Raw genomic sequence first — 25846 nt, 5'->3', positions numbered from 1 at the left:
ATTTCTCTGCATGTGGTTAGTGAGTTGTCCAAGAATCATTTATTTCCCTTTGTTGGGAGACAGTTCATAGGCCTGTTTCTGCACATATTCTGAAAGACCTGGTGCACACTATCTTTTCAAGGATTTTTGTATAGTGAACAGCCTTAGAAAATGGAAAGAGTATATCTTTTCAATTTGCACACTCACACACACACAGACACAAAAATTATTGAAAAGAACTGGCAACTTTAAACTATTGAGCTGTCAGTACATGAACACTGTACTTCTCTGTATTTGTTTTTATCTTTAATGTGTTAAATAAAGTCCTATACTTTTCTCCCTTAAGGTCCTACTCACAAAATTGCACTTTACATTTTTGATGCTTTTTTTGTAAAAGTTATACCTTTTGAAATATTTTAATATTTAATAACATATTATTTTATAACTTGTTGAAGTACAGAAATTGAATTAATTTTTAATACTGATTTTCATCTAGAAAAGTTGCTAAACCCTTTTAGTAAATCTAATAATATTTTAAATATAATTATGTCATTATGAATAATAGTTTTGTCTCTTTTTTTCCATCATTTAGACTTCTTATTTCTTTTTTTAATCTTACTTTGTTAGCTACAATCTCCAATGTTGAAGAGAAATAATGATAAATAGTACCTTAAATTGTTCCTTAAAGAAAATGATTTGTAATTTTACCATTTACTATAATGTTTATCATAGAGTTTTTGAAAATACATTTTATAAAGTTTTTTAAAGGCATTTACTGATGTTGAATTACAGCAAATGCTTTTTCATCATTTTATCAAGACAATCATATAATTTTTCTCTTTAATCTATTACTGTTTTGTATTAGTTAATTATTTTAGTGTTAAAACAACCTTGAACTTCTGTGATAACTCACCTTGATCCATTATTTTCTTCTATTTTTCTTAGGTTTACATCTTTTTAAACTTTAAGATAGATACTGAGTTCACTAATAATTAAATGATCTTATTAAAAACATTTACATTTGTACATTTCATCAAAGAAATGTTTTTTATTGTTTTCACAATTTTGGCACATGTTATTTGCATTATCTCTCAATTCAGAATAATTTCTAGCTTAATTTCATTATAGTAGAGAAAATGTTTTCTAGGACATCAGTCCTTTAAAGCTGTTGAAATTTTCTTCAAGCCCTAGAATAAACAGAGGATTTTTTCTGTGTGTGTGAAAATTTGATGGGGGATTTACAACTATGGTTACCAAAGGGGAAACGGCAGGGGGTGGGGGAGGGAAAAATTAGGATTTTGGGATTAGCAGATACAAACTATTATATATAAAATAGATAAACAACACAGACCTACTGTATAGCACAAGGAACTCTACTCAATACTTTGTAATAACCTATAATTGAAAAGAAGCTGAAAAGGAATATATATATATAATACATATATATTATACATATATTATATATATATAACTGAATCACTTTGCTGTACACCTGAAACTAACACAACATTGTATGTCAACTGTACTTCAATAAAAAAGATTTTTTATAAAGTATGTATATACTTTATTGTTTATTGTTGTTTGCTGCGTTCTAAATAGTCTTTCAGGCCCAAGGAAGATCTGAGTGGAGTTTCTAGATGAAAGAAGCCTGGTTACCTGAATGTCTATGTGGAACCAAGCACTTGCCACCAAAAACTCACATTAGACTGTAAAATAAACAAGAAATAAAACTTTATTTTATTAGGATTTGGGGGGTGGGGTTAGAAGGCCATGGATTGAGTCCTAATCTTTTATTACTGTCCTTGAGAAGTTGAGTAAGTTTCACAGTTTCTCTGAGATCTTGTTTCTTATCTATATATGTCTAATAATGAGTATACAATAGAGTTTTAGGTGGATTAAATTTGGTTCCTGGCTTACAGATGGTGCTCAGTGAGAGGATATATTAACTAAGGTAACTAATGATAAGTATTCATTGCAACATTCTATTTACCACTATTTTTATTCAGAATATGTCCATGACTATGCCAGTTCAATGGCTCCTGTTTTTCATGGAGTTAATAAACTAAAATGAAATATTTTACATAGGCATATCTGTTTTTAAAATGCATAGGCCATGGGACTTCCCTGGTGGCACAGTGGTTAAGAATCCGCCTGCCAATGCAGGGGACACAGGTTCGAGCCCTGGTCTGGGAAGATCCCACATGCCGCAGAGCAACTAAGCCTGTGCACCACAACTACTGAGCCTGCACTCTAGAGCCCGCAAGCCACAACTACTGAGCCCGTGTGCCGCAACTACTGAAGCCCGCATGCCTGGAGCCCACGCTCCGCAACAAGAGGCCACCGCAATGAGAAGCCCATGCACCACAACGAAGAGTAGCCCCCGCTCGCCACAACTAGAGGGAACCTGCGCACAGCAACAAAGACTCAGTGCAGCCAAAAATAAATAAATAAATAAATAAAATATAAAAAATTTTTAAAAATTTTAAATAAAATGGCATAGGCCATTGAACAATTAATACAAAAATCAAATAAAGAAAACTCCAAGGTTTATTTAGTACTGAAAAAATGAAATAATCTAACAAAAACCTATTTCTGATATACAGGAGAGAGCGAACTGATGAACACTGATTAATAGGTCTTGCTGGCAACACATCCTGGACAAGACGGCATTGTCAACAGAAGGTATTTGAGGAGACTTGTTGCTAGGCATTGTCAACAAGTTGGTCCCTTATGAGCAGCTACATTCACAAAAGGCTCTTGTCAGACAGTCTGTGCTGAGATGCCAGGAACAATTCATGGAAGCTCTTTTTGATTACCTTAAATACCTTCCTATATACTATAACTCAAGATAAATCTCTATTTGTTAGCATATGTGTCCTACTATCTCTGTTAAATAATGATTTTTGTTTTCTATCAGTTTGCTTAACATTTTTCTCTATGGTACTGTTTTTTCAGCATTCCCTGGACCCTTTTAAAAATATAAATGTATTTCTACCATGAGCCTGAAAAGTTAAAGACGGTTTGTTATTGTTATGTCTGTGAAGTTAGCTTTACACAGTTGCAATCAGAACATCTACTTATTGGCAATAGCTAAAATATTATTTTAAATATTTATATAAATATACACATACAATCTCCTCTAGCTTTTATTAGTGGGTATCTGATCACCAGTTCATACGGATCTCTTTTGTCACTTCCCCTCCATTCTTTTGCCCAAACTAGCATAATCACAGATATCAATAATTTCAGAGATAAGCATTTGGTTGGGCCAAAAGCTCCAACCCTCCAAATAATCTTATATTTTTTTACACAATAATGTTCTTCCTTTTCATAATCCTGTTTTCTATGCTCCCCTAACAAGCACTAACTCTAATGTTGACACATTAAACTCAATCTGCAAATCGATTCTTTTTTTCCTTCCAGTTTTGAGATACAAGTGACATACTGTATATGTCATCACTGCATAAGTTTAAGGGGTACAGCATAATGATGTGACTTACATCCATCATGAAACGATTACCAAATAAGTTTAGTGAGCATCCATCATCTCATATAAATATAAAATTAAAGACATAGGAAAAAAAGGTTTTTTTTCTTTGTGAAGAGTAAGTACTCTTAGGATTTACTCTCAACAACTTTCATATGTAACATACAGCAGTGTTAATCATCTTATAATGTTGTATATTATACCCCTAGTACTTACGTATCTTATAACTGGAAGTTTGTACCTTTTGACAGCCTTCATGCAGTTCCCTCTCCCCCACCCACAGCCTCTGGCAACCAGAATCTGATCTTTTTCTCTATGAGTTTGGTTGGTTGGTTGGTTGGTGGGTTTTGAAGTATAACTGACCTACAACCCTACATTAGTTCCTATTATACAACATAGTGATTCAATATTTCTATGTGTTTCAAAATGCTCACCACAATAAGTCTAGTTACCATATGTCACCATACAAATATATTACATAATTATTGACTATATTCCCCACACTATACATTTCATACCAATGACTCATTTATTTTGTAGCTGGAAGTCAGTACCTCTTAATCTCCCTTGCCTATTTCTCTCCTCCCTTTACCCCTCTCCCCTCTGGCAACCACCTCTTTGTTCTCTATATTTATGATTCTGTTTCTGTTTTGTTTGTTCATTTATTTTGTTTTTTAAATTCCACATATAAGTGAAATCATACAGTATTTATCTTTCTCTGTCTGAATTATTTCACTTAGCATGATATCCTCTAGTCCATCCATGTTTTTGCAAATGGTATTATTTCATTCTTTTTTATGGCTGAGTAATATTCCATTGTGTGTGTGTGTGTGTGTGTGTGTGTAAACACACAATATCTTCTTTATCCATTCATCTATGATGGACACTTAGGTTGCTTCCATATCTTGGCTATTGTAAGTAATGCTACAATAAACATAAGTTTGCATATCTTTTTTTTTTTTTAAACATCTTTATTGAAGTATAATTGCTTTACAATGGTGTGTTAGTTTCTGCTTTATAACAAAGTGAATCAGTTATACATATACATATGTTCCCATAGCTCTTCCCTCTTGCATCTCCCTCCCTCCCACCCTCCCCATCCCACCCCTCTAGGTGGTCACAAAGCACCGAGCTGATCTCCCTGTGCTATGCGGCTGCTTCCCACTACCTATCTATTGTACATCTGGTAGTGTATATATGTCCATGACACTCTCTCACCCTGTCACATCTCACCCTTCCCCCTCCCCATATCCTCAAGTCCATTCTCTAGTAGGTCTGTGTCTTTATTCCCGTCTTGCACTAGTTTCTTCATGGCCTTTTTTTTTTTTCTCCCTTAGGTTCCATATATATGTGTTAGCATACTGTATTTGTTTTTCTCTTTCTGACTTACTTCACTCTGTATGACAGACTCTAACTCCATCCACCTCATTACAAATACCTCCATTTCATTTCTTTTTATGGCTGAGTAATATTCCATTGTATGTATGTGCCACATCTTCTTTATCCATTCATCCGATGTTGGACACTTAGGTTGCTTCCAGGTCCTGGCTATTGTAAATAGAGCTGCAATGAACATTTTGGTACATGACTCTTTTTGAACTATGGTTTTCTCAGGGTATATGCCCAGTAGTGGGATTGCCGGGTCGTATGGTAGTTCTATTTTTAGTTTTTTAAGGAACCTCCATACTGTTCTCCATAGTGGTTGTATCAATTTACATTCCCTCCAACAGTGCAAGAGTGTTCCCTTTTCTCCACACCCTCTCCAGCATTTATTGTTTCTAGATTTTTTGATGATGGCCAATCTGACCGGTGTGAGATGATATCTCATTGTAGTTTTGATTTGCATTTCTCTAATGATTAATGATGTTGAGCATTCTTTCATGTGTCTGTTGGCCATCTGTATATCTTCTTTGGAGAAATGTCTATTTAGGTCTTCTGCCCATTTTTGGATTGGGTTGTTTGTTTTTTTGTTATTGAGCTGCATGAGCTGCTTATAAATCTTGGAGATTAATCCTTTGTCAGTTGCTTCATTTGCAACTATTTTCTCCCATTCTGAGGGTTGTCTTTTGGTCTTGTTTATGGTTTCCTTTGCTGTGCAGAAGCTTTTAAGTTTCATTAGGTCTCATTTGTTTATTTGTGTTTTTATTTCCATTTCTCTAGGGGCTGGGTCAAAAAGGATCTTGCTGTGATTTATGTCATAGAGTGTTCTGCCTATGTTTTCCTCTAAGAGTTTGATAGTGTCTGGCCTTACACTTAGGTCTTTAATCCATTTTGAGTTTATTTTTGTGTATGGTGTCAGGGAGTGTTCTAATTTCATACTTTTACATGTACCTGTCCAATTTTCCCAGCACCACTTATTGAAGAGGCTGTCTTTTCTCCACTGTATATGCTTGCCTCCTTTATCGAAGATAAGGTGACCATATGTGCGTGGGTTTATCTCTGGGCTTTCTATCCTGTTCCATTGATCTATATTTCTGTTTTTGTGCCAGTACCAAACTGTCTTGATTACTGTAGCTTTGTAATATAGTCTGAAGTCAGGGAGCCTGATTCCTCCAGCTCCATTTTTCGTTCTCAAGATTGCTTTGGCTATTCGGGGTCTTTTGTGTTTCCATACAAATTGTGAAATTTTTTGTTCTAGTTCTGTGAAAAATGCCATTGGTAGTTTGATAGGGATTGCACTGAATCTGTAGATTGCTTTGGGTAGTATAGTCATTTTCGAAAGAATTATTTTCTAATATGATTACAGTATTGCTTAGTACTTGAATCTCAAATTGACTAAATTGAGACTGTCATAAAACTCAAAAAAGCAAACAAATAAAGGGGTAAGTTCTCATAAATAATGAGATTTTCAAGTGATGATCTCTATATAATAAACATAGTTCTTCAGAATTCCATCTGTCAGTACTCACTGTTAACATCTGATTTGGAGAATTCATAACTGTTTTGGCTAGGGTCTAGGTAAAAAGACTCCAGGGTCTGCTAATAATATACTTCATCACAGGGTTGTTCAGTGGTATGTATTTCCTAAGCTAACATGAGACTTGCAAGAATCAGCTCAATTTTAAATAACAGTTCCTTAATTCTGTATTTCTACTACTTTCAAAAGTTAATTAAGGCCTTGGGTTAACAAAAAATGAGATGATGGCACTTGAAACATACTCTCAGTCAAAGTGTCTCTTTGAAATCTCTCTTTCCACAGTCAGATATTTTATTAAAACCCAAGAGTCATTAATTTATTTCTCTCCTTTTATTGGTTGGTAAACATCTCAGAAGAGTACAGTTCATTCTTTAGTCCAGCACAATATGGCTTGTGATCCTTCCACTCTTCCAAATAGTTTTTATTATAATCATTAATAACCAAAGATAATTTCCCATCCTATTTTATTTTATCATCCAGTGGCATGAAACTCTCTCTCATTTACTTCTGTGACCTGAATTATCATTTATAATTCAATAGCTCCTATTACTCTATCTCCAGACCAGATTTTTCTACCGAGGTTCTAGCTCATATTCCAAATGCCTACTGGATGCCTCCATTTGGATGTATTATAGAAACTTAAGCCCTAAAAGTGCAAAACTAAGTATATTCTACACCTCAGTTCATTTATGTATAAAATTTGGATAGTACAAAAGGTCCTAATTCATAAGATGTGTGGTGATAATTCAGTAACTTAGCACAGCGCCTAGCATAGATAAAGCAGGCAGTAATATTAGCTATTATGATTATTAATGTTGTCAATACTATTATTCCTAGTTGCTTATTTGATTCCAACCCATACTTCATCTCTTGAATATCTTGTTTTTCTGATACAGTGCAATTCACTCTCCTTGCTCTCAACCCTTCAGCCTAAGCAGTGACCAACCAAGTCATATTCTTAGTCATATTAATTACATTCTAAGCCAATATGATACAGTCAGTCTTAAAACAGCATCTCTGACAAACTATTCCCTCCCAAACCACTAATGATTAATGGATTATCCTGAGAAGAGTGCTTTTATACAATTAGTTTGTGACTCAAAACTCATAAAAAGATGCAATATCTATGTAAACTTTGCAATTGCTTCTCTTTGAAAAATTAGCCATATTACATTCTGTTTGAAAGTTTAGCATCCTTTAACTCTCTGGGTACCCTATGTTTCATATTTCCTTAATCTCTCCTCACTTATTTCACTTTTTCTTACTACATGAATCAAATGTAATTTTATTAAATGCTGGAAAAATAGGCCTCTATGATGAAAAAAGGTCAAAATTGTTTTTAGGATACCCAAGAACAAATAGATAAATTTAAGCATATATTACCAGAAAATGTGTGAAATGACTAAGAGAAGCGAACATAACAAGAAAAGTCATCCATTTCCAGGATCTCTAGTGGTGTAGAGATCCTGAAATACCTTGTAAACAAGGTATCTGTTTTGACCACGAGGAAGGGAATATTATTTATACTCATGCATTATTTTTGTCCCTTAAATATACAAGTTCTATTTTTAAGGAAATCCTCAAGGTATTCCCTATTTCCAAACAAGAAAATTAACAGACCAGCAGACAGCTTGTTTCTCTTCTTATTCCATTGCCAGTTTTACAATAGTTCTCCTCACATAATCCTCAAATCAACATAATTTGGAGTTATTGCTTTTCAAAACCCTTTAGTAATTGCTTGCAGCTGGGTCCCACCACCTCATTCCATGGGGTCCACTAATACTCAAGTAACCAGGCAGGCGTCTATAGCAACCCAGGGATGGATATGCTATGAAATGTGTTTTCAAACATATAGGGCTATAGCCTAATGTTATCTTTGGAGAGGTAGAGAAGGAGTCCAGAGGGAGAGTTTAGTAATTTAAAACAACTGACACCCTATAGCTATCCTTAGAACAGTCATGTCCTTTTGGACAAATGCCAGAATGTCCTCTGAAGTGCTTTTTATAAAGCCCCCAAACTCCTAGTTCCTAAAAAGCTCTGTTCACTAGTTATCGTAGATAGATCATTTCCCCCAAACAGTGCTGTTCCCTCCAGATTACTTAAGCGTATGCTGATTTATGGCTCTGCTACAAGCAAAATAACATCCTTTATTTTTTGAGTTCAAAACTCTAATATAAAATTATTTTTTTAAAAAACGGTATAGTCACATTATGTACTTGTCTAGTTATAAATACACAGTTACACAGTTTCCTAAGCCATTGGCAAAGTTTGTTGGCTCTATACTTATAATAAATTACAGAATATGCAAGAGGGACCCAAAATATATGGGAAAGTTCTTTTGAAACAAAAAGAGCTGAATGTGATGGTTTGTACGTTCTCTTAGGTAAGTCATTGAGACTTAACTCAGACATTAAGATAATACTGAAATTATGAACTAAAAATAGAATTACCATATGATCCAGCAATCCCACTCCTGGGCATATACCTGGACAAAACTGTAATTCAAAAAGATACATGCACCCCTATGTTCATAGCAACACTATTCACAATAGGCAAGACATGGAAACAACCTAAATGTCCACTGACAGATGAATGGATAAAGAAGACATGGTACATACATATAATGGAATGCTACTCAGCCATAAAAAGGATGAAATAATGCCATTTGCAGCAACATGGTTGGACTTAGAGATTATCACAGTAAGCCAAGTAAGTCAGAAAGAGAAAAACAAATGCCATATGATATCACTTATATGCAGAATCTAAATTATGACACAAATGAACCGATCTATGAAACAGGAACAGAATCATGGACATAGAGAACAGACTGGTGGTTGCCAAGGGGGAGGGGGGTGGGGGAGGAACGGAGTGGGAGTTTGGAGTTAGCAGATTTACACTTTTATATATAGAATGGATAAACAACAAGGTCCTTCTGTATAGCACAGAGAACTATATTCAATCTCCTATGATAAACTATAATGGAAAAGAATATAAAAAAAAAAAATGTATACACTGGTATAACTGAATCACTTTTCTGTACAGCAGAAGTTAACACAACATTGTAAATCAACTATACTTCAATTAAAAGATATTGAAATTCTGGCCAAATCAGCTATTGCTGGAATTTATAGAACAGATTTGAAGTTACCAATTTAAACTTCATAGTTGACTGAGAATCCAGCTGTGTTGGCTCAGCCAGAGTGTAATAGAAGGTTAGACATGTGACATCATCTGACACCATGCAAGAAGGGGTCTAGAAAGTAGGGAGGGGAACCTTTAACAGAGAATGATTCCTCTGCAGACAGTGATCGGCAGAGAAGGTGTGATCTTTTTTGCATTGGAAATGGACTATTATTGACATGAAAGGAAAACAATTTTAGTGTCAATTGTAGAAATAATTGCCATAGTCTCTAATTTGTGTGGTTTGAGGCAGCCAGCAGAGATCCATAACCCCCATGTCACAGAGGTGTGAAAATCTGTCTGCTTTGTACAGTGAGCCAAACGGCCAATTAAAGTGAATGTGAAGAGGCATGATGCCAAATACTAACACATTTTCTGTGGTGGCTATTTTTAACTATGTGCAATATCTTTTGATCTATTTCCCCTTGCTTGGTTATCTTCAATGTTCACATTCCTCAGGATGAGTCATCTGAATACTATGCAGATATTTTCTTCATTACCAAGTTGGGTAAAAGAAGGTGGCTAATGACCCTGAAATAAAGGCTTAGCCTCTTGGCAAGCTCAGACGTGGCTTGTGGAGTTTACTTTTCCTGTTGTGCTAGTGGTGCCTCTTGACTGGAGAAGTCTAGTCCTGCTTCATATGCGCAGTGGTTCTAGAAGGCACTTCTCAAACATCATTCACAGGGAAAGAGACCCTTAAATGCAAGTCACCTTCTCCTCTTCCTTTTTTATAAAATCAAGGATGTGTTCTAGGAATGCTTGATCTTCCGGTTCTGCATTCCCCAAATGCCTAAAGGAATCTTGATTCTGAGTGTGTCCATATATAAATGCACACAGAAGCACACACACACATCGTGCACAGGGGTCTAGTGGAGCTGCTTTAAAGGTTAGGGGTAAGAATGTGGTGACTCCCTCAAGTCAAATATATCAATATTATGTCCGCTTAGAAAGCCACCACAGAACCACATGTTGGAATATACCCCATGATGCCTCTACCAAGCATTCCTCATGTTATATCCCATGACCATGAGAGGAAATGGGAGTGTTCCTCCATTTTTTAGGAGCTGAGGGAGTTAAGAAGACAGCAGAGAGAGGTCTGCAGTCCTTTAAAATCCAGCGCCGAGTGGATACCCAAAATATTTTTCTCCCTGAGGCGGACTACAAACCCCATTTGACCTTGGTACTTGGGTTGATAAGCTGAACTTTGCCAGTCGAGTTTGGTGCTGGCAAGGCAGTAAAAGAGAAACCCCCCACCATTACCATTCCATAAAATTCCAGCACACTGTTATAATGTGAGAAAAGACGGGAGCAAGCTCATGTTCACTTTAAAATGTGTACTGATAGCGCAGTATGTTTGAGAGCTACCAGTCTTCATCTATCTTTACCTTGCTGTAAGCTTCCATGGAGTAAGGAAGCTTACTGCCGTTACCCTCAGTTATATTTGCAGAAAAAGGTTTTTTATTTTTCCAAACCATTTTAATATTGGTTATTTTATTTAGACTTTGCAAACCTTTGAGGCAATTGGAATCAAAATCAGTACTTCCATTTTGAAGATAAGTATTGATAAATTGAGGCCCAAGGAATTTACATAACTGATATAAAGTGATACAGAAACAAGGCAATAACCAGCTGAAACTAGAACTGAGGTCACCAGCAATTAGATCAGTTTTCTCCCAGAGGGTTGTATAATCTGCCTTTGATATCCCAAGCAGATCCGTTAGAGACACAAATCAGGAAAGCCCACCCTGAGGATAGGTCCTGCAAATGTTAAGGGTTGGTTAAATCTTGAGGTAAAGGTGTTTGGGGCAGCAACATCTGTAGGCAAGTCCAAAATTGCATCTAAGAGAATGCCAAGGTCAAACAATTAAAGGAAAAGATGTTTTCAGGTCCAAGAGAATAACATGGGGTTGAGAGCAGATGAAGCTTAAAAGGTCAAGACCCAGGTAAAGACAGGAAAAGAGTAGGCTTTGATGCCCTAGACTGTCTTCTTCTTCACTGGTTCTCAACCTGGGATGATTTTGACCCCTGGGGGACATTTGGCAATATCTGGAGACACTTTTGGTAATCACACTGGGCGTTAGAGGGTGGCTCCTCTTCACATCTGTTAGGTAGAGGCTAGTGACACTGCTAGACATTCTACCATGCACAGGACAGCCTCCCACAACAAAGAATTATCCCACCCAAATTGTCAAGAGTGCTGAGGTTGAGAAACCCAGCTTAATGTAGGGTAGTCATCTGGTAAACGGTAGATCAGCTTGATTTAAAGGGAGAAAGTTAGGATGTTTGACATTTATTCCACCAATCTGGGACAGCCTCTGATCTGTTTCCTCAGAAGGCAGATCAGGCTGTAGGAGGTTGGATGGAGGAGAGGACTTAAAGAGAAGCATGTGTCTTTTCTCTACCCTGTGTTCACTCTATATGAAAGTAAGTTACATAGATATCCGTTTCTCCTTTTCCATTGTACATGTTTTTAATACTGTTTTTTAATTTATTTCTTATTAGGAGAAGGAGTGGAACTATTTCTGTTATAATGATTAGCCCCTTTAGCTGTAAGGATCATATATTTTAAATTATATTGTGTCAAATTTTGGCAACCATGTACTACTGTAAGGGAGATGTTAAATAAATATTCATTTTTGTATATCCTTTTCTAACCAGGAACGCTCAGTAAATGCATGTATATCCACAGATTCAAACCAGCACTGGCTGCAGAGGAAGAAAGCAATGTATAATTAAGCGGGAATCTACAAAAGCCCATGGCTCTGCTGACTGGCTCTACTGAAAGCAATTGTGCCCTGTGTTTTCTTGCCTAATCCGTATTTGCAAGGGAGCCTTCTGCCAGCATCATCTTTCTCATGCTGGGGAACTGGCCTTCTGCTCTGAGCACATTTAAAAAGACTTATGTTTTATTTTCTCCTTTTGTATTGCTCGTATGAGCTAAGCACACACAAGCTGCAAAGAATAAGACAATGGAACCAGGAAATTTAGGTTCATTTAACATTGACTGAAAAAGACCCAGCTCAAGGTTGTCTGAGGCAGGCAATCACTTGCTTTCTATGATCTGGACCTGTGCTGTCCAATTGGGTAGTCAAATATGGTTATTTAAATTTAAATTTGAAAAATTTAAATTAATTAAAAATTCTATTCTTCAGTTGCACTAGCCACATTTCAAGTGCTAAAACAGTTGCTGGTGGCTACTAAAATGGGTAGTACAGAACATTTCCATTATCACAGCAAGTTTCTTTAGACTATGCTCTTCTAGGTAGGTGGATTCAACAGTCGATCACAATGTGAGGACTCTGCTAAAGGCCAGAGGGCACTTTCCTCAGCGTGAAAAGCACCTCTGCATGGTCACTTGAAGGCTCTACGTAGTAGACAATAATTGTAGTGTTCTCACTGCATTTTTGGCATTTAAGTCATTCAACAATTACTTATTCAATATCTACTATAGGTCAGGTACAATTCTTGGCATTGGGAACAGAAATGAACAAAACTGATAATGTCCTTGCCTTCAATGAGGTTAAATTCTAGTATGGAAGTCCAATAACATACCTACATATATACATATACAAATATACATGAAATATACCAGGAAATGACCATTGTTAAGAAGAAATATAAGGGGACGTGAGGGGATAAAGTGATGGGGTGGCAGATGTTATTTCAAATAGTTTCAAGGAAGACTCTTCTGAGGAGGTGATACTTGAGTACATACCGAAAGGCAGTGAGGAATGACCCATGATAATACCTGAGGCAATGCATTCTAGACATAGGAAATAGAAAAAACAAAGTCTCTCAGGTGGGAACCTTCTTGACAGATTCAAGAAAGCCCAAGGAGGGCCACATGGCTAGAATAGAATAAGAAAGAGGAAGATTAGTAAGAAATGAGGTTGGTTATGGGCAATGTCCAGTGTGTGTGTATTAAAAGCATGGTAAATTTGAATTTTGTTCTAAGAAATATTGGAAGCCTTTTTAGGGTTTGAGTAATGAAATGACATGGTCCAATTTACATTTTTAAAAATTTCATCTGGCTGCTGTATGGAGAATCAGTGGGCGAGAATGGAAGCCCTGTGACCAGTTAACAAGCCATTGTAAACTGGGTAGGAAATGATGGTGGTTTAGAGTATTCACATTGAAGGAAATGAGAAGTTATTCAATTCCAAAAATATACTGGAGCCAAAGAACTAACAAGGATTAACTGATTATTTGAATGTACTACTCTAAAATAAAAGCAGGGGTCGAGAGTGATTTCAAGGTTCTGTTTCAATAACTAAGTAAATGGCAGTGTGACATTTATTTGAGATTAGGGAGTCTGAGACATCGGCAGATTTGAGGTGAGTGTGGTAATCAAGAGTTCACTGTGGGTAATATTTAATATGAGATATTTGTTGAACATCTAAGAAGAAATTTTTAGTAAGTAATTTAATATAAAAAGCCTGAAGGTCATAAAAGAGGTTGGAGCTTATAATAGAAATTTGAATATTATCAACACACATATGGTATTCACAACTGAATAGTTAATGGAGATCACAAAGGGAGTAAGTATAGACAGGAAAGAGATACCCAAGGACTGAATCTTGGGACATTTCAGTTTGTAGAAGTTGGGAAGGGAAGGAGAAGCAAGTGCAGAAGACTAAGAAATAACCGTTAAAGTAGGAGAAAATTGGCATAATGGTGTCTCAGAGGCCAAGGGAAGAATTCATGTTAAAAAGGGGAATGGTCAGTTGTGTCAAGTAATAATAAGCTGATTGAGAACTGAAAATTTGCCATGTGTGAAATGAATACAATTTTCCTCATTAATCTTTGCTTTTTATAGGGATAAATTTTTAATATTAAGTCTTATTTTTAAAAAATCATTCTACAAGAGGCCATCTGCAAAACTTTGTATGGAAGACCTACAGCACGTTAAGACAGATGTTCTTCAACAGTAGAGGCAGTTTTCTAACAGCACTTCCTGAACTTCTCAGCATATTCCTTCTATATCCACTCTGCTGTTGCTGTTAGAAGACAATCTTTAAATATATAAATTCGTTAGAAACATTCTAAAGACACGAACTATGGGACTTCACTAACTCCAGACATAAACATTCTCTCATTTAGGATTGATTCATGTCCTCATTGTTTAAAAAAAAAAAATCACAAATGCGACTACAGACCAATGCAGGCACCACATGGTCCTGATTCACTTCAAGTAAGTATCAAAATATCAAAATAAAACCTTAAATAGAAATCACATTGTCATCTTTACTGGCGACTGATTAGACTGATAATACACACCAGTTATAATTAAGAATAATATGACTGTTAGAATTAAGAATGAAGGAAGAGGTGAAAGGGGTTACAATGTGTTTTTTCTTTGTTCACTAAGAATAGTGATTGTGCAAACAACTATGGTGTACATCAGGTGTACATTTATTATAGAAATATTCACACCCTCTAGATTGCATTGCAGCAAAGAAAAGCTGTCCCCATCTCCTAGGAGTTATGAAATGGTATCGTCAGGGCATGGATAAAAATACAAATCTTGTAAGTGAAAAGATATGAAGTCCACAGCAGCTATTACTCCTACACTAAACTAATTTCCAATAGAATATAAGCAATAAAAAAGCTAAAGGTGAGATAACCTTGGTGAACACAACCAGAGTGAAGTCATATTACCACAGCTTGCAAAGGGTCAGGAGTAAAACAATTGCAAGGAAAGGGAGTCCCAGGGATCTCCTGCTTGATACATTTCAGTTAAATGAGATTTTGTTACATCTGCTTAGGATAAATTATGTGGCTTTGATTTAAATCAGGAACAGAACCATGAGTTATTGGTTTGCTTTAGTTTTGAAGTTGATATTGTCCACTACCTAGATTTAGATATCTGTGATTGTTAATCATATGTTCTCAAAGGCCCCCCAAGCACAAGCAGTTAAAATTCAACCAATAGATACTGCTAAATGTTTTGAGGGCCTCACCGTCCAGCTGAGGTGAGAATTTACCACCTGCTTTAAAACCATATGAGCAGACAAAACCGCTTGTAGCTAATTTACATAATTATTGCAAAGAGAAAAGAAGCCTTAGGCCCCTAAATGTCAAAGAAGCTTATTTCTCAGCATAGTTGAGTGCAGAGTCAGCAGTGCTGCAATGGAGGTTTGCAGGTGGATAACCACATAGGTCTGGAGCCAAGAGTCTGAGCAAGAGACAATGATTAAAAAAAATTATATCTATCATTGGTTAAAACCAAACCCTCAGGAGGACAGTGGTTTCCTTCCTAAATTAGCTTTGCTCATACCTACAAGGTACAAAAAGACAGTGACAATGTACTGATGATTTTGAAATGTCACTTAAATTTTTGTAAGCAGAAAATGGGATGGTGAAAAAGAATTCAAAGACAATTGCCATTGCTTCCCACATTTAAACAAAGAAATCAAGTCATAAACAAATGTCCAAATGCTTTGTAACCTTATGGCTTCATTTGACAATTCTTCCTTTTGTTCAAAAATTAAGTTATTCACCAGAATTCTCCACCAGTGTTTTAAATTGTCCTTTCCTTGTTCATTGATTATTGATACCCCTTGTATCAGGAATATTTTTGGCTTGTTCATAGAGTCCACAAATACACATTGAACACCTACTATTTGCCAGATACTTCACTAAGCACTAAAAACAAAACTGAACTGGTACTTAATAATTCTTTTTCCACCCCACAAAACAGAAATGAAATTCTTACAAAAATTAATTAATGCTGGTATCTATGAATGTCCAAGTTGAGAGAATTTGGCAACTCATTATCAACTACTGAAGCTTCACTTCTAACTAATGTTTTCTTTAAGGTAGATTGTTATAGTGTGCTTCGGCTGAGAGCAACAGACACAGACTCTGACTGAAATGGAAAGTATTACAAGGATGTGGCTGGATATGGGGAGCTTCACAGAACAAGAGACTGGAGAACAAGACTCAGAGCAGGCAAATATCAAGCAGCTCTAAGAGGTCTCAGTGGCTCTGCAGTCTTATCCAGGCAACACCACTGTCCTTACACCAGAAGTCAATTTCTACTATTCTAGAGCTGAGGTGGACACGGTTACTTCATTAATTTTTATTCTCAAACTACTTATTGGCATAGTTTAATCTCTTTAAGACCTGTAATATTTCTGGGTATCTTTGCTTAAATCAAAATGTTTAATTTACACACAATAAAGTTTGCCAGTCTTCAAGTATACATTCAGTTGATTTTTAACAAATTTATACACCACTGCAATCTCAACCTAATGAGGATAAACAATTTTTCCGTCACTGCATAGGCTTCCTTTCATAATACTAATACCCTGGAAGAGTTGGAAATAGCTGAGAAAGAACCAACTTAAAAAATAAAGTTGGAAAATGAATAAGACCATTTAGATACATAAGAGGAAGGTAAACTCAAGAGAAAGTTTGCTTTATAGTGGCTTGATCAAATCAGAGCCTCTAAGAACATTGGCCATAGAAGATTCAAGGAAGGAAGCTATAGCTCTAAATCTATTAGAAAAAAAATCACAATGCAAAAACCACTTCAGAATTTGTTACTGACTGTTACATTAAGTGAGCTAATTTCGATTCTACAAATGTGTTTGAAAATTAGATATTTCAAGTGCTTTAGTGTTTTAGAGAAAACCTCTAGAGCACTAGTGCAATTGGAATATCCACCTCTTTCTACATATTAGAGATAACGTATGTGAGAGAGACCCCCTAAGCATATATATATATATATATATATATATATATATATATATATACACACACACACACGCTTGAGAGAGAACAGGCACATGGATAAACTCAAGACAAGATGACTTCTCTTTAAAGCTCTTCATCTGATAGAACTCTTGGGACACTGTCTTTAAAAATATTAGATCAACATAATAAAGGCCATATATTTACAAACCCACAGCTAACATCATTCTCAATGGTGAAAAACTGAAAGGATTTCCTCTAAGATCAGGAAGAAGACAAGGAAGTACACTCTCTGCTCAATATCCTGCAATAACCTATATGGGAAAAGAATCTGAAAAGCGATATATCTATAACTGATTCACTTTGCTGTATACCTGAAACTAACACAACATTGTAAATCAACTACACTCCAATAAAAAATTTTAAAAGAAGACCAAAGATAAATTTGAAATCAAATTTTGCATATAAACACTCCCTAAGTGTCTTGCTAATCCCTGACCCGTGCATATACGGAACAGAAGCCAAATAAAGGAAAAGGATCTGCAATGAGATTTGAGCTGCCATTTAAGAGCCAGATTTTGCTATTTGAGTCCAATCAAAAGAAACCTGCTTGAGTCCAAATCCTGCTTGAAAAATAACCAATACTCTTCAAAGAAGTATAAGAAAATCTGATCTCGACCCAATATGCCAACATGTTGTTCTACAGCACAGCAATCAAATGCACAGTATGTATTCTGCCTATTTATTATATGGGTGGCAAACACCTTAGACTGTAATTCAAAAGTACTTGGCATACAAAGAATGTGGACAATGTGATCCATTCTCAAGAGAAAAGACAATTAATAGAGACAACCTCAAAGGTGACCCGGGCTGATAGCCTCAAAATTTAAATGTAGAGATACAATATGACCAAGCAATTCCACTCCTAGCTGTACACCTAAGGGAATTAAAAACATACATTCACACAAAAACTTCTATACAGATGTTCAAAGCAGTATTATTTATAATCACCTAAAAGTCAAAACACCCAAATACCCATCAACTGATAAGCTAGAATATTATTTTGCCACAAAATGGAATGAAGTACTGCTATATCTTATAATATGCATGAACCTGGAAAACATGTTAAAGAAGCCAGGCACAAAAGAGCATGTATTCTGTGATTCCATTATATGGAATGTCAAGAAATACATAGAGAGGGGGAGGGGCAAGATGGCGGAAGAGTAAGACGCGGAGATCACCTTCCTCCCCACAGATACATGAGAAATACATCTACACGTGGAACTGCTCCTACAGAACACCCACTGAACGCTGGCAGAAGACGTCAGACCTCCCAAAAGGCAAGAAAATCCCCATGTACTTGGGTAGGGCAAAAGAAAAAAGAAATAACAGAGACAAAAGAATAGGGACGGGACCTGCACCCGTGGGAGGGAGCTGTGAAGGAGGAAAGGTTTCCACACACTAGGAAGCCCCTTCGTGGGCAGAGACTGCGGGTAGCAGAGGGGGGAAGCTTCGGAGCCACGGAGGAGAGCGCAGCCACAGTGGTGCGGAGGGCAAAGCGGAGATTCCCGCACAGAGGAGCGGTGCCGACCAGCACTCACCAGCCCGAGAGGCTTGTCTGCTCAGCCGCCGGGGCGGGCGGGGCCTGGGAGCTGGGGCTCGGGCTTCGGTGCTAGCCGGGAGGGAGTCCGGGAAAAAGACTGCAGCTGCCAAAGAGGCAAGAGAATTTTTCTTGCCTCTTTGTTTCGCGGCGCGCAAGGAGAGGGGATTCAGAGCGCCGCCTAAACGAGCTCCAGAGACGGGCGCGAGCCGCGGCTATCAGCGCGGATCCCACAGCAACAGGGACGCAGAGGGAAAAACGGAGAGATTCCCGCACAGAGGCTCGGCGCCGAGCAGCACTCACCAGCCCGAGAGGCTTGTCTGCTCACCCGCCGGGGCGGGCGGGGGCTGGGAGCTGAGGCGCGGGCTTCGGTCGGATCCCAGGGAGAGGACTGGGGTTGGCTGCGTGAACACAGCCTGAAGGGTCTAGCGCACCACAACTAGCCGGGAGGGTGCACGAGAAAAAGTCTGCAGCTGCCGAAGAGGCGGGAGACTTTCTCTTGCCTCTTTGTTTCGCGGCGTGCAAGGAGAGGGGATTCAGAGCGCCACTTAAACGAACTCCAGAGACGGGCGCGAGCCGCGGCTATCAGCGCGGACCCCAGAGACGGGCATGAGACGCTAAGGCTGCTGCTGCCACCACCAAACAGCCTGTGGGCGAGCACAGGTCATTCTCCACACCGCCCCTCCCGGGAGCCTGTGCAGCCCGCCACGGCCAGGCTCCCGTAATCTGGGGACAACTTCCCCGGGAGAGCGCACGGCGCGCCTCAGGCTGCTGCAACGTCACGCCGGCTTCTGCCGCCGCAGGCTCGCCCCGCCTCCTCCGTACCGCTCCCCCCCCCCCCCCCGGCCTGACTGAGCCAGAGCCCCCCAATCAACTGCTCCTTTAACCCCGTTCTGTCTGGGCGGGGAACAGACGCCCTCAGGGGACCTACATGCAGAGGCGGGTCCAAATCCAAAGCTGAACCCCGGGAGCTGTACGAACAAAGAAGAGAAAGGGAAATCTCTCCCAGCAGCCTCAGAAGCAGCGGATTAAAGCTCCACAAACAACTTGATGTGCCTGCATCTGTTGAATACCTGAATAGACAACGAATCATCCCAAATTTAGGAGATGGACTTTGGGAGCAGGATATATTAACTTTTCCCCTTTTCCTTTTTTTTGTGAGTGTAGATGTGTATGCTTCTGGGTGAGATTTTGTCTGTATAGCTTTGCTCTCACCGTTAGTCCTAGGGTTAGGTCCGTCCGTTTTTTTTTTTTTTTTTTTTTTGGCTTAAAAAAATTTTTTTTCCCTAATAAATGTTTTCTTAATAATTTTTTCCTTATTTTCTATTTTTAAAAAAATTTTTAATAAGTTTTTTCATATTTTTTATTTTAAAAAATTAAAAAATTTTTTTCTTAATAAATTTTTTCTAAATAATTTTTTTCTTATTTTTAGTATAAAAAATTAATAAATCTATTTTTAAAAATTAAAAAAATTTTTTTCTTAATAAATTTACTCTTAATAATTTTTTTTCTTATTTTTTATTATAATTGCTTTATTTTATTTTATTTTATCCTCTTTTTTTCTTTCTTTCCATTTTTTCTCCCTTTTATTCTGAGCCGTGTGGATGAAAGGCTCTTGGTGCTCCAGCCAGGCATCAGGGCTGTGCCTCTGAGGTGGGAGAGCCAACTTCAGGACACTGGTCCACAAGAGACCTCCCAGCTCCACGTAATACCAAACGGCGAAAATCTCTCACAGATCTCCATCTCAACATCAAGACCCAGCTTCACTCAACGACCAGCAAGCTACAGTGCTGGACACCCTATGCCAAACAACTAGCAAGAGAGGAACACAGCCCCATCCATTAACAGAGAGGCTGCCTAAAATCATAATAAGGCCACAGACACCCCAAAACACACCACCAGACGTGGACGAACTCACCAGAAAGACAACATCCAGCCTCATCCACCAGAACACAGGCACTAGTTTCCTCCACCAGGAAACCTACACAACCCACTGAACCAACCTTAGCCACTGGGGACAGATACCAAAAACAACGGGAACTACGAACCTGCAGCCTGTGAAAAGGAGACCCCAAACACAGTAAGATAAGCAAAATGAGAAGACAGAAAAACACACAGCAGATGAAGGAGCAGGGTCAAAACACACCAGACCTAACAAATGAAGAGGAAATAGGTAGTCTACCTGAAAAAGAATTCAGAATAATGATAGTAAGGATGATCCAAAGTCTTGGAAATAGAATAGACAAAATGCAAGAAACATTTAACAAGGACGTAGAAGAACTAAAGAGGAACCAAGAAACGATGACAAGCACAATAAATGAAATTAAAAATACTCTAGATGGGATCAATAGCAGAATAACTGAGGCAGAAGAACGGATAAGTGACCTGGAAGATAAAATGGTGGAAATAACTACTGCAGACCAGAATAAAGAAAAAAGAATGAAAAGAACTGAGGACAGTCTCAGAGACCTCTGGGACAACATTAAACGCACCAACATTCGAATTATAGGGGTCCCAGAAGAAGAAGAGAAAAAGAAAGGGACTGAGAAAATATTTGAAGAGATTATAGTTGAAAACTTCCCTAATATGGGAAAGGAAATAGTTAATCAAGTCCTGGAAGCACAGAGAGTCCCATACAGGATAAATCCAAGGAGAAACACACCAAGACACATATTAATCAAACTATCAAAAATTAAATATAAAGAAAACATATTAAAAGCAGGAAGGGAAAAACAACAGATAACACACAAGGGCATCCCCATAAGGTTAACAGCTGATCTTTCAGCAGAAACGCTGCAAGCCAGAAGGGAGTGGCAGGATATACTTAAAGTGATGAAGGAGAAAAACCTACAACCAAGATTACTCTACCCAGCAAGGATCTCATTCAGATTTGATGGAGAAATTAAAACCTTTACAGACAAGCAAAAGCTGAGAGAGTTCAGCACCACCAAACCAGCTTTACAACAAATGCTAAAGGAACTTCTCTAGGCAAGAAACACAAGAGAAGGAAAACACCTACAATAACAAACCCAAAACATTTAAGAAAATGGGAATAGGAACATACATATCGATAATTACCTTAAATGTAAATGGATTAAATGCTCCCACCAAAAGACACAGACTGGCTGAATGGATACAAAAACAAGACCCATATATATGCTGTCTACAAGAGACCCACTTCAGACCTAGAGACACATACAGACTGAAAGTGAGGGGATGGAAAAAGATATTCCATGCAAATGGAAATCAAAAGAAAGCTGGAGTAGCAATTCTCATATCAGACAAAATAGACTTTAAAATAAAGACAATTACAAGAGACAAAGACGGACACTATATAATGATCAAGGGATCGATCCAAGAGGAAGGTATAACAATTGTAAATATTTATGCACCCAACATAGGAGCACCTCAATACATAAGGCAAATACTAACAGCCATAAAAGGGGAAATCGACAGTAACACAATCATAGTAGGGGACTTTAACACCCCACTTTCACCAATGGACAGATCATCCAAAATGAAAATAAATAAGGAAACACAAGCTTTAAATGATACATTAAACAAGATGGACTTAATTGATATTTATAGGACATTCCACCCAAAAACAACAGAATACACATTTTTCTCAAGTGCTCATGGAACATTCTCCAGGATAGATCATATCTTGGGTCACAAATCAAGCCTTGGTAAATTTAAAAAAATTGAAATCGTATCAAGTATCTTTTCCGACCACAACGCTATGAGACTAGATATCAATTACAGGAAAAGATCTGTAAAAACTACAAACACATGGAGGCTACACAATACACTACTTAATAACGAAGTGATCACTGAAGAAATCAAAGGGGAAATCAAAAAATACCTAGAAACAAATGACAATGGAGACACGACGATCCAAAACCTATGGGATGCAGCAAAAGCAGTTCTAAGAGGGAAGTTTATAGCAATACAAGCCTACATCAAGAAACAGGAAACATCTCGAATAAACAACCTAACCTTGCACCTAAAGCAATTAGAGAAAGAAGAACAAAAAAACCCCAAAGCTAGCAGAAGGAAAGAAATCATAAAGATCAGATCAGAAATAAATGAAAAAGAAATGAAGGAAACAATAGCAAAAATCAATGAAACTAAAAGCTGGTTCTTTGAGAAGATAAACAAAATTGATAAACCATTAGCCAGACTCATCAAGAGAAAAAAGGAGAAGACTCAAATTAATAGAATTAGAAATGAAAAAGGAGAAGTAACCACTGACACTGCAGAAATACAAACGATCATAAGAGATTACTACAAGCAACTCTATGCTAATAAAATGGACAACCTGGAAGAAATGGACAGATTCTTAGAAATGCACAACCTGCCGAGACTGAACCAGGAAGAAATAGAAAATATGAACAGACCAATCACAAGCACTGAAATTGAAACTGTGATTAAAAATCTTCCAACACACAAAAGCCCAGGACCAGATGGCTTCACAGGCGAATTCTATCAAACATTTAGAGAAGAGCTAACACCTATCCTTCTCAAACTCTTCCAAAATATTGCAGAGGGAGGAACACTCCCCAACTCATTCTACGAGGCCACCATCACCCTGATACCAAAACCAGGCAAAGATGTCACAAAGAAAGAAAACTACAGGCCAATATCACTGATGAACATAGATGCAAAAATCCTCAACAAAATACTAGCAAACAGAATCCAACAGCACATTAAAAGGATCATACACCATGATCAAGTGGGGTTTATTCCAGGAATGCAAGGATTCTTCAATATACGCAAATCAATCAACGTGATACATCATATTAACAAATTGAAGGAGAAAAACCATATGATCATCTCAATAGATGCAGAGAAAGCTTTCGACAAAATTCAACACCCATTTATGATAAAAGTCCTGCAGAAAGTAGGCATAGAGGGAACTTTCCTCAACATAATAAAGGCCGTATATGACAAACCCACAGCCAACATTGTCCTCAATGGTGAAAAACTGAAACCATTTCCACTAAGATCAGGAACAAGACAAGGTTGCCCACTCTCACCACTATTATTCAACATAGTTTTGGAAGTGTTAGCCACAGCAATCAGAGACGAAAAAGAAATAAAAGGAATCCAAATCGGAAAAGAAGAAGTAAAGCTGTCACTGTTTGCAGATGACATGATACTATACATAGAGAATCCAAAAGATGCTACCAGAAAACTACTAGAGCTAATCAATGAATTTGGTAAAGTAGCAGGATACAAAATTAATGCACAGAAATCTCTTGCATTCCTGTATACTAATGATGAAAAATCTGAAAGTGAAATTAAGAAAACACTCCCGTTTACCATTGCAACAAAAAGAATAAAATACCTAGGAATAAACCTACCTAAGGAGACAAAAGACCTGTATGCAGAAAATTATAGGACACTGATGAAAGAAATTAAAGATGATACAAATAGATGGAGAGATATACCATGTTCTTGGATTGGAAGAATAAACATTGTGAAAATGACTCTGCTACCCGAAGCAATCTACAGATTCAATGCAATCCCTATCAAACTACCACTGGCATTTTTCACAGAACTAGAACAAAAAATTTCACAATTTGTATGGAAACATAAAAGACCCCGAATAGCCAAAGCAATCTTGAGAACGAAAAATGGAGCTGGAGGAATCAGGCTCCCTGACTTCAGACTATATTACAAAGCTACAGTAATCAAGACAGTTTGGTACTGGCACAAAAACAGAAATATAGATCAATGGAACAGGATAGAAAGCCCAGAGATAAGCCCACGCACATATGGTCACCTTATCTTTGATAAAGGAGGCAAGCATATACAGTGGAGAAAAGACAGCCTCTTCAATAAGTGGTGCTGGGAAAATTGGACAGGTACATGTAAAAGTATGAAATTAGAACACTCCCTAACACCATACACAAAAATAAACTCAAAATGGATTAAAGACCTAAGTGTAAGGCCAGACACTATCAAACTCTTAGAGGAAAACATAGGCAGAACACTGTATGACATAAGTCACAGCAAGATCCTTTTTGACCCAGGTCCTAGAGAAATGGAAATAAAAACACAAATAAACAAATGGGACCTAATGAAACTTAAAAGCTTTTGCACAGCAAAGGAAACCATAAACAAGACCAAAAGACAACCCTCAGAATGGGAGAAAATATTTGCAAATGAAGCAACGGACAAAGGATTAATCTCCAAGATTTACAAGCAGCTCATGCAGCTCAATAACAAAAAAACAAACAACCCAATCCAAAAATGGGCAGAAGACCTAAATAGACATTTCTCCAAAGAAGAGATACAGATTGCCAACAGACACATGAAAGAATGCTCAACATCATTAATCATTAGAGAAATGCAAATCAAAACTACAATGAGGTATCATCTCACACCGGTCAGAATGGCCATCATCAAAAAATCTAGAAACAATAAATGCTGGAGAGGGTGTGGAGAAAAGGGAACACTCTTGCACTGTTGGTGGGAATGTAAATTGATACAGCCACTATGGAGAACAGTATGGAGGTTCCTTAAAAAACTAAAAATAGAACTACCATATGACCCAGCAATCCCACTACTGGGCATATACCCTGAGAAAACCATAATTCAGAAAGAGTCATGTACCAAAATATTCATTGCAGCTCTGTTTACAATAGCCAGGACATGGAAGCAACCTAGGTGTCCATCATCGGATGAATGGATAAAGAAGATGTGGCACATATATACAATGGAATATTACTCAGCCATAAAAAGAAATGAAATGGAGGTGTTTGTAATGAGGTGGATGGAGTTAGAGTCTGTCATACAGAGTGAAGTAAGTCAGAAAGAGAAAAACAAATACAGTATGCTAACACATATATATGGAATCTAAGGGAAAAAAAAAAAAAAAAAAAGAGGACATGAAGAACCTAGTGGCAAGATGGGAATAAAGACACAGACCTACTAGAGAATGGACTTGAGGATATGGGGAGGGGGAGGGGTGAGATGTGACAGG

At 37.6% G+C, this 25846-nt stretch overlaps 1 protein-coding gene across 2 annotated transcripts in view; it reads right to left on the bottom strand.

Annotated features, from left to right (window-relative positions):
* TMEM196 (transmembrane protein 196) overlaps positions 1 to 25846 on the bottom strand; it is a 220458-nt gene that overhangs the window by 149224 nt on the left and 45388 nt on the right. The window lies entirely within an intron of this gene.

The sequence above is a fragment of the Eubalaena glacialis genome, chromosome 8 (assembly GCF_028564815.1).
Source record: "Eubalaena glacialis isolate mEubGla1 chromosome 8, mEubGla1.1.hap2.+ XY, whole genome shotgun sequence".
In the NCBI taxonomy this organism is placed as follows: domain Eukaryota; kingdom Metazoa; phylum Chordata; class Mammalia; order Artiodactyla; family Balaenidae; genus Eubalaena; species Eubalaena glacialis.
This window is presented reverse-complemented; position numbering and strand designations above follow the sequence as displayed.